Source organism: Sinocyclocheilus grahami, unplaced genomic scaffold (genome assembly GCF_001515645.1).
Source record: "Sinocyclocheilus grahami isolate Dianchi unplaced genomic scaffold, SAMN03320097.WGS_v1.1 scaffold50.1, whole genome shotgun sequence".
Classification (NCBI taxonomy): domain Eukaryota; kingdom Metazoa; phylum Chordata; class Actinopteri; order Cypriniformes; family Cyprinidae; genus Sinocyclocheilus; species Sinocyclocheilus grahami.
The window spans coordinates 2,057,376-2,068,273 of NW_015505229.1; the positions used below are offsets into that span (position 1 = coordinate 2,057,376).

A 10,898-nucleotide genomic window follows, 5' to 3' on the forward strand; every position below is an offset into this window, starting at 1 on the left:
CTAAATGTGAATGTGCATTAATTCATCCCACTCACAAAAAACAGATTTAGTATTCATCAAAATGAATTAAAACAGTGAAATGCAAACTCAGAATATGACGCAAACCTGCAATAATTAAATGTTAAATAACACAAATGTATCTAATCCCATTTTATTAACCAATGTCTTTGCTGCTGACCTTTGCTGATCCAGTTCAACCATACTAATAACCAAAAATGACTTTAGATAAACTAACAATTGTGCTTCATTGTTTTTTTTGTTATTGCTGAAGAGTGTTTCTTCTCCTGCGTTCTAATGTACAGACGTGAATTTACTTTTCCTTCAGCATGAGGTTTATTCATTACACTTTTTGGTGTGAAAGGGCTTTTACATTTGCTATAAATAGAACTTCTTATATTAAAAACAATCAAGCCCTGTTCATATTTAAAAAGTAATGTGAAAGTAACGCAAAAGTAATATAACGCATTACTTTCCATAAAAAGTAACTAAGTAACGTAATTAGTTACTTTTTTAGGGAGTAACGCAGTATTGTAATGCATTACTTTTAAAAGTAACTTTCCCCAACACTGAAAACCAGTTGGCCTTAGCTGATTTTAGCTGGTCTTCCAGCCTGACTGAGCTGGTCAAGCTGGTCTCTCAGCCTGGCCAAGCTGGTTTTAGCTGGTCAGTCACCTAGTCTCCTAGTCTTGCCAGCTAAAGAAGTGGTCAAAAACCCTCTGAAACCAGCCTGCTATATTCTAGGTATTTTTTTATATTAATTTTCTTATTTGCACCATTGAGATCTCATTGTGAATGGGGCTACACAGACAGAACAAATAGATGCAAACCTGCCAATGAAATGTCCTGTTGCTCATTGTTTCTGAAACAGGTTTTGCGTCAGAAAAATGGGGTTGCCAACAAAAGATGGGACAATCCCCTTAGGGGGGGGGGGGGGGGTGAGTGACCACATATACACACACACACACACCTACATTATGTATATATACGTATTTTTCAATTAAAGACAGCTTATAGATTTAATATGGGCTGCTTTTGGTGCTTGACACCTTTTTATTGGTCATTTTGTGTTTCAAGAATAAGGTCCAAGGTTAAGAATTATGCAATTAGTTACTTAAATATAAAATGTTTATCTCTATTTCTCTATCAGTGGTTAGATCAGCGTAGCAGTCAAAAACGGGACAAGGGAAGTCACGTACGGGACAAATCAATTAGGCCCAAAATTCGGTTGGCAACCCTACTGATAGGACACATTTTAAAAGTTCCCTGGGAATCAAAACATGACCTTAGTGTTGCTAGCACCATGCTCTACCTAGTGAGCTAACTTATAACGCATTACACTAAAACAATGTTTAAATTAAAATAAAGCCTTGGGAATCATATCAGCTTAGACATGAGGCTGTCAGGTTTGTTCACAGACTGAATCATTTACCTTAATTACTCAGGCCAGGAAAACAAAATTGAGTTGTCATGTCTGTCAGTGCAACCACTGTTTCATTGTGGATATCAACTAAATGTTTGCCTTCTCAATAAATAGGCCTACAAATGCAGTATTTATAGTACAAACTAAATGGACAGAAAATCTATTCCAGAGATGTGACGACTTTCCAAACATAAACACTTCAGCCAAACTTTCACATAGCAACAAGTAATCTGCAGAGCTGAATGCCAAACGACAGATTGCTTTGACTTGGCAGGAGAGGGTTGATAGTGTAAGATTCAGATCTTCCATTTATAGAAAGAAAACCTGCATGCGATAATTCAGTCTTGAGGAAGCGATAAAAAATACCTGTGTGCAGGGTCTATTTTGGGATTGGAGCAGTCAAGGTCATCCAAGCGGAAACAAATTGTGTAGGAGGCACGGCTTACAAAGGGAATATGTTAGTGCTTTCCGCAGAGCTCGGCACACAGACAGGTGGATCTAAGAAAGAGACCTGCTGAGAGGCTGATGGGAAGAGAGCTAAAGGGCGGGAAAGAAGTCTATCAGTAACTGAAGAGGAGCCATTATACAATCCGGGCACAAAGAGTCAAAACAAGAAGGTTTATGAGGGGAAGATGAGGCAATACACTGTGAAGAGGTTAGACTGTTTTGGCAGTCCTGTGATAGCAAACAGTGGTTAAAGATGTCAAAGACATCTTACTAAGAAAACAATAAAATAGAGAAGTAAAATACAAATTCTTTATTCAGTTTTTTTTTTTTTTTTTTACTCTGAGCAATAACAGGCACAACTAATGCAGGGCTACAGCCTACAGACTAAATAAAATGTCTAAGGAGCCACTGGCTTCTACAATTAGTTAAGTTTTAATTACAGAATCACTCTCTCTCTCTCTCTCTCTCTCTCTCTCTCTCTCTCTCTCTCTCTCTCTCTCTCTATATATATATATATATATAGGCTATATTCTGAACGATTCACTGAGTGAGTCTGATTCAAATCGTAATCTCATGAGTGGGTTTGAAGCTGCTTTGTAAATCTTTTTGTTAAAACGACTCACTAAAAAGATCAGGTTCATAAGAGTCACTTCTTTGCAAATCAAACTTGCTCTGTGTTTACCATTTTTTTCTGCATAAAAAAAACTGGATAGCACACTGATGATACTGCATTTGGATGCATATTTTCCCACCTGCCTATATTTTAAATTGTTGTTGCAATTTTGTCATTTTTTGGGCACATCTGTATGGAAGCTTGTTTATCTCTTGTTGAGTTTATGTTAAGTTTTACCTCAAACAATTCAGGCTTTTCGGACTTCTCAGAATTGTGAGATGAAAAGTCACAATCACCTTTTTTATTTGGTGGTGGTAACAAAACAAAAAAAATTTAACAAAAATGCAAACTCAAAATTCTGAGAGGAAAATGTCAGAATTAGCTAGATATAAACTCAGAATTCCCGAGAAGTAAACTCTGAAATATGAGAAGGTAAGTCCGAAGTTTATATCTTGCTATTCTGACTATTTTCTTAGAGATGTGACTTTATAATTGCGAGAAAAAATTTCAGAATTGTGTGCTAAAAAGTGACAATTACATTTTTATTTTATTTTTTATTCTGTGGCAGAAACGGGCTTCCATATATTTTATCATTTTAGTTGTAGTTTTATCTAAATATAATTGAATATTTAAGAAAATGCCATGCTAGCCTTTTCACAGAAATAAGATGCAGCTTGTCAAAGACAGATTCTACAAGACTCAGTCACCAGAGCTCATCACCTCATCCTCCAGTCTCTCGTCTCCAGTGCTCGCATGTGACCTTGCCCGCCTCCGCCCTCTTCATCCCACTGCTGCCCTTTTGCAGGCCTGTGTGGCCCCATCACTCTTAGTGTTGGTCTCTCTGCCAAACGCCAGGGCTAAAAATATCTGTGCCAACAAGGCAGAGTGGGTTCAGCCCTCTAACAGGAATAGCAGAGTAGCAGTCAACTGCTGTCTGACAGAGTCACTGGAATTGTCAGTTTGCTAGAAGCACAATGCACTCTCTTTCTCTTTCATTTTCTCCCTCTCTGTTTTCCTTCCATTGGTTGGACAACATCACCGTTCCCTTGGATTCATGACATGTTTCAGACCAGACTGCTGCAGAGAGGGGGAGTTGTTTAGACAGAGGAACATGCAAATAAATACGCCATGCTGTTAATTTCCTGCAATTTCAATGGTGTCAAAATATGGGCACATACCAAGCACTTAATAACACCCACAAATGCTACATTAATCACACCATGGACCTTAATCAGGGCTAATTTGACTGATTAGTTCATTAGGTTGTACTGTTAAGTACCTTGGTGAAACATTTAGCCAACAAAACACTGAAAATAAGGTTTTCCAAAAAAACAAAAAACAGAAGTTATCAGTTGTGGAAATTACACTTTAAGATGGGACTTCATTAAGAATGAATTTGTGCATGCAGTTCATTCACAAACGTTGTATGCGTTATTTTAGGAATAGTTCACCTAAAAATGAAAATTTCCTGATATATATATACTCACCCCCAGGCCATCTAAGATGTGTATGACATACTGTACTTTCTTCAGCCAAAGAGAAATTAAGATGGAGCAAAACATTCCAATATTTTTCTCCAATGCAAGTGAATGGTGCTCAGCATGGACCATTTTTGACAGTCCAAAATTCATATTTAGGCAGCTTCAAAGTAATCCAAACACCCTTATTTGCCAGCTGGGGTTGTGTGGATTACTTTGAAGGTGCCTAAATATAGATTTTGAACCATCAAAAATGGTCCACGCTGAGCCCCGTTTACTTGCATTAGATGGAGAAAAATCCTGGAATGTTTTCCTCCAAAATCTTATTTTCTCTTTGGCTGAAAAATATCATATATTGTACAACTTGGATGGCCTGTTGTACAATATATTGTACAACTTCAATATTCCTTTAACTAAAAGAATTATGCAATCATGTAATAGCGAAAAACTATTAAATGCATCTATAATGACCCTAATTTAGATAAAAAGTTGCTGTGTTTGCACTGAAAAGAATGTCAATGTCTTAAATACAACGCAGCACTATTACAGCATTTAGCGCCTGGCTAAACTGTATTTTTGTTTGTGCATTGCATTTAAATGGTTTAACTGTGAATTTGCCCCTAAGGTTGTACAACTTATTGAATGGACAGCCTTATTTTCATTCACATTCATTTACATTTGGCATCCACATTAAGCGTCAATGTATGGTTATTTTAAGCTTTATGAATAGTGTACATTAAATCTGACTTATGTAGATAAGAAATGCATGTGTATCTTTTCCTTCTCAGCTTCGTGAAATCATTGCAAGTCTGAGTCACTCTCTATTCTACTGTGGTCATGCAAAATATTGAAATACTGTTCAAGCAGTTAGAAAGTTAACTATTGCCACCTAGTGGTGAGATACAGAAAGACACTAGCAGCCAATTTCAAGCATATAAATAATTAATCTGATTGCATGAATGCTAAAACATTGCATAAAATCACAGCGCATCTGCTGGAATAGATAAAGATATGTGATGTGTGTAAATGCTTCAGTTTTGCTTTGATCAAGCTTCAAAAATGCTAAACAGTCTGATGTCAGCCTTCAAAGTGCAACACAACTGTTTCACTAATATTTTTCATTTCCTAAGACAGTGGCAGTGAAACCACAAATGGGCGGGGATAATATCGTTTGTTGTTGTGCATCAAACAGGCCTCCAGATACAAATTCAATGGAGTGCTTATGTAATGTCAGTGAACGAGAATTTGATTCCTTTTGTTTTGGCTTCTGGTGTGTTAACACTTCCTACACACAACAAACACACCTCTTGAGCCTGCGGTTTCCGTGCCTGTGTAACAGATCTCCACTCAAAAGCTCTATGACCAACTACATTTAATTGAGTTTTATTAAATGGTCAAACAGCAGGAACCGTGGGGATTATGGTTAATGCATGTTGAGAGCCTTTGTGTTAGCACTGTCAGGAATATTTATTTATGTGTAATTGTAGCTCCCTTCTTGCGCATTTCCAATAGACCTCATGTCAGCTAAGGAATTATTCACAATAAAGCATTTAATGCTGAATAAACTGTCTTAAGCATGTGTTTGCAAACACTAAATACTGACTCACACTTTATTTTATATGTCACACCAAGAATAATGAAAAGCTAATATTATTAGCTGCTTCGTAACATTGAACAGGTTTTTTTTTTTGTTTCTAATTATTATTTTTATAATTATTTTAACAGATCTGCCGTCGCGCAAAGTGCATTTTTCATAAAGACAAAACATTATAAAGCAAACACTTACAGTATATCCTTTTAGTCAGAAACATGAAATACATTCAAAACCTGTCAAACTGCAAGCAAATGTATGCGTTTTAGCTGCCAATACCTGACACAGCATGGTGTTACTCTGCGTTTGAGGATAAACTCCTAGATCTCATTCTCCAGAGAAGGCTTCCCTGAAAGTAGAGCGAGAAATCAATAACTTCAATCATTAGTCTGGCTCATGTGGGCAAATTATATAAACATTAATTGGATATGACAGAGAGAGATTGCTTTTTTAGCTGTTTGCATTAACTATTGTTTTGTTGTAGCCTAGTTGGTCAAGAAAATCAGCCATTGTTGTGAGTTCTTACTGTAAATAGCTGTGCATAAGAAAAAAAACAGAGAAAATTAAATTGCAATATAATATAATATAATAATAAGCCCTTATATCTGTTGGGATTGATTTCGTGTTTTAATATTTGGATCCCAGAGACTGCAATGATGTTAATGTGAAAAAAATAATAATAATAGTTATTGTAAAATTCAATCTCAAATTTTTATTTTAAATTATCATAATAACATCCTCTGACCTAATCAAAACCAAACAGGCAGATCTGATCAAAAATATCCCTGTTTTACATCTAACTAATCACGCAGTTTTTAATAACATTCTTTTTGGAGTCAGTCTGATCCCAGCAAAAAAAAAAAACATGACATGTAATTAACTCTCTACAGACAAAAAACGAGGGATTGTATAACATGCCAATATTAGCTGTTTTTGACCATCCATTAAAGAGCACCTATTGTGATCAGTACTGCCCTCCTCTGGCCTTAAAGGAGAAAAGCATTGCAATGAAATATGTACGACTGCTTTTGACTGACAAAAAAATAAAGTGACTGACTGGCATATAAAGTGACAGAACCTTCATGAATCCTTCTCAGATGTTCTGAAAAATAACAACATTTGTTATTTTACTTCCTCGGTGCTTTGAAATATAACCAGCGTGCCTTTAATATGAAGACACGCACATGCGCACTCGCCACATGGTGGCAGCACTGCACTAGTCATACCGACTGAATGTTTTCCACCCTTCTTTCCGGTACAGGGGCTCACCGGGGTAAAACCCACCTGACTCAATGCCTATTAATACAGACAACGCTTCACTTTCATCCATAATGTGATTATGCCATCCCAGGGAGCAAAACGATACCCCCGACCGCAACCTGTCAATACGAATCTCTATGTGCCTATTGTACCGCCCGTCCCCCGCGGCTAGGGACAGGTCACATAAAGATTAGTCGGGTCTCCTCTCATCAGTAGGGGTCCCATCAGGAGAAACGAGCTTCTTCCAGGGAGGTGACTATAATAAACAGGTGCCTCCTTTCATTTTGTGTGCTGTCACACGGTGGTATAATTTCGCCTCTGGATCTTTCGGCACCATATTGTTTCGCCTGGTCTCTTTTCGCGCTTACTTGATGTTTTGTTGGTTTTTCGCGCGCGCGCGATTTTTTTTTATTTTTTTTTTTGTGTGCAAATATGAATAGGTCTTACTCATTTTTTCTCCCCCTCTGTTTCTGTCAGATATGTCTGCTGTGATAATTGGGCTCAATCAGAGATTATTCATGGCGCTCTCAGAATCAGACATGACCGAGCAGCTTTGTTTGCCTTGTGCCTCTCTGACAGAACCAGCCCACACGGTCGCCTTCGAACATGCCTCTACCTCACAATGTGTACTGCACTCATCCTTTCTGTGGCGCTTGCATGTCCTTAATTACGACCAATTAACGCGTGGACGCAAACGCGGTAAAACATCCTACTTCTAAATGGACATACCCTGGAAAATAACATGACAAAACCACACACACACAAAAAGGCACGGCATAGTGCAGCAAAATAACCCCACTGAATGTTATTGTATTTATCAAAGAAAGCAATTTGCTGATATTTGTGAGTTCTCTGAGTACATCTTCTTGAAAATAATTACAGCGGTAATGACTTTTTCCCGGTAATGCTGGGAGAGAAGGGAACAGAAGCCGGAGACATGTAGGCCGATAAAATATCCGCAGCCAGGCCTCCCGGTGTGCTCCCCTCTGCAGCCGCGCTACGGTCCTATATCTACACGGCTGATAAACCATTAGCCAGAGCCGTGACTCACTCGTTGATCGTAGTGAAGAGCGCTAGCGGCCAGCCTGGCCCAATACTCCCAATTGTTCCCCTAATATCTGTCTAATGGCCTCCATTTAATCTAGGGAGAATGATTATTAAGTATCCGTACCCCCTCCCTTTTCCCCTGGCCGAACACGCAGACACACAAAGCCGCAGTCCTTGCAGATGAATACATCTCAGTCATCAGTGTAAAGTAAAACATAATTAGTGCATTTTCCTCCAGTGCATGCGTATGCTAATGAGGTAGCTTCACTGCGTAATTTTAGATTATGTTTCGATAGCTACATGCAGCGAGGGAGGTTTGTCTCGGCCGGTGTGGCGCAATCGTTCTCTGTGGGTTTTCTCCAGGTCCATTGAATGGAATTTTATGGTTTTACTGCTCAGTTGAATGCAGATTATTAAGCAGCTTTTAATTAGACAAAAATTTGGTAGCTTTTATGGTTCTTATCCAAAAATAAATCCTAGGTCTACTGGTCTCCCTGCCTGGCCAAGATAGTTAGGCTAAGCTGTTTCTATGGTTCAAGATGGGGTTTGTTCAGCTAGAAAAATAGCAAAAAACTAGCTTGGTTGGAATGGGAGACAGGTTAAACCATCTTGAACCAGCTAAGACCTGAATAGTTTTTTTTAAGCATGGACCATAACAACTCTTACTTCCACCTTATTTTTTTCTCCTATTCTGTCATTTCCATTCTTTCCCCCTTTGCAACATGCTGTCTGTCGTCCCTTCCAACATTATTTGTCTTCCTTGTTTACCTTCCTTTCTTCAAGCATTATTTGTTTCCTCTACTTGTTTCCTTCCCTCCTTCCTTCAAATTTTGTTTTTGTCTTCCTAATTTTTCTTCCCTCCTCTTTGCCTTCCTTCATTTTTCTTTCCTTCCTACTTTATCAGTCCTTCTTTCCTTAGCCTATTTCATTTCATTGTGCTTCCCACCCTTTGCAACTTATTTTTCTTCTTATTGTTTTCTTTCTTTCCTCCTTCTGGCCTTCCTTCCTTTTTCTTTACTTGTTGTTTTCCCTCCTTCCTATTGTCTTTTCCTTCTTTCCACTGTGCAATTATTTTGTCTTACTTTGTCTTTCTTTTCTACTTCTTGCCTTCCTTAGTCTTTTCTTACTACTTTTTTCCTTCCTTGTGCAGCTTTGTCTTCTTACCGTCTTTCTTTCCTTCTTGCCTTCCTTCCTTCTTTCATCTCTTTTTCCTTCTTTTTTGCTTCCCTTTTGTTTTCCATCATTCCTTCTTTTTCGTCTTCCTACTTTCTTTCTTTCCTCCCTCCCTCCTCCTTCCCACTTTTTCCCTTATTTTTTCCTTCCCTGTGCAATTTTGTCCTCTTACTGTCTTTCAATCCTTGTTGCCTTAATTCCTTTTCTTTCCTTCCTCTGTCCTTCTTTTTGCTTTCCTTCTTTCATTCCTACTTTTTTGCCTTCCTACTTTAATATTTACTCCTTCAAACCATACTTTTTTCCTTCCTCTTTCCTGATTTTTGTTTTCCTTCCTTCCTACTCTTTTTCTTCCCTCATTCTTGCCTTCCTTTCTCTTTCCTTCTGTTTTTCTACCTTCCCCCATGTGTGCAACCTTCTTTGTCTTTCTGTCTTCATTCTTGCCTTCCTTACCTCATACTTTTGTCTGTCTTTCTTCAGTTTTGCATGCATCTTTCTTTCTTTCTGACACCAAATTCAGGTGAGTCGCCTGAGAAGGAAATTGAGTCAGTCCCACACTCACTAGAACAGCCATGGGGCTCGGTGGACATGCACTAGCGTGCAGACCTTCATTCACAATTCACAGCCGGGTTAGATCTCCTGTACAGCTTGACAAAATCCGGGGAACAGCAAGCCCTAGTCAAATATATTTTGTCAATATTTAGGCTTGTTCCACTTTTCATTTTATTGAGTGTCTTTGAAGAGGTGCTCATAGAAAATGAACTGCAACTCTCAATCAATATTGGTCATATGAAGGGAAAGTCTACCATGGATGATATTAAATGTTGACCGTGTTCAAGACATGAGGTACAAATATTGTGCCAGCATTTGGGGATAAAAAAAAACTGCCAAAATATGATGCAGGGATGGAATTGATTGTCCTCTTGTTTTAAGATACTGTTTGAAGTGGGTAAATAAAACTCACAAGAGAAACAAAGACAGCTTTTTACTACAGAAGTACCTGTGTATGCTTCAAAACTAGCAAAATTCTCACAGCAAAAATGTATATTTTTAAGACATTCCTGTCTTTCTGCTCCATTCACATTCTTTATTATTTCTACTTGATCAAACACAGAGTGACATATAACTGTAATATAACAAGCCCGGTCTCATGAAAATGTGTATGGATAGTACGCCAAAGAAAAACGAAAACTCGTGGTATTGATACGCAAAAATGAAAAAAAAATTTGGCGTGCATATGATACGCATGTGTTTGGTGTGCATATAATATGCAGTTTTCGCATACATATGATACGCATCTACCCCACAACCTTAAAACTACCCATCGCGTAGCATATACACGCCAAAGTCCATTTTTGCGTATCAGTACTACGAGTTTTTATTTTTATTTGGCGTACTATTTATACGCACTTTCATGAGATCAGGTTGAATATAACATAGCAATGAAGCCCATGCAGATGAATGAGTAAAAGTATATCAAACTAAACATCACATTATTGCATCATGACCCAAATTTTGCTATAATACCTTGTCTAATGTGTATATATGACAGTTCAGTTGAAGCTTTATTTATCTGGAAAACAAAACAAGAATTGAGCCAGTGTTTTGCAGATCCAGAACTACTTTTACAGGCATGTTGAATTAGCTGGACTCCAGTGTTGTTTATTTGTTTAGTTAGTTGTTCATCTATAAAAATGGAAGCACACAGCAGAAGCTGTCTGTGCTATTATCCCACTTAACCATGTTTCCAGCATTTCAAAAAAAGAATATCATCCAATTCATATGGGCTCATTAGCTCCAACTATGAACTTATGTGTGTTTTTAAAGCAGGAACAATGAAGCTAACACTTTTATAAGTGCTCTTCACTCTGC

At 37.9% G+C, this 10,898-nt stretch overlaps 1 long non-coding RNA gene across 1 annotated transcript in view; it reads right to left on the minus strand.

Moving 5' to 3' along the window:
- Window positions 1-7,327, minus strand: part of LOC107583159 (uncharacterized) — an 11,398-nt gene extending 4,071 nt beyond the window's left edge. The window contains exons 1-3 of the long non-coding RNA XR_001609016.1: window positions 7,257-7,327; window positions 5,829-5,898; window positions 3,201-3,557 (exon numbers count right to left, since the gene is read on the minus strand). This is a non-coding gene — a long non-coding RNA (uncharacterized lncRNA). The remainder of the gene's footprint in view (window positions 1-3,200; window positions 3,558-5,828; window positions 5,899-7,256) is intronic.
- Between the last annotated feature and the right edge of the window lie 3,571 nt (window positions 7,328-10,898).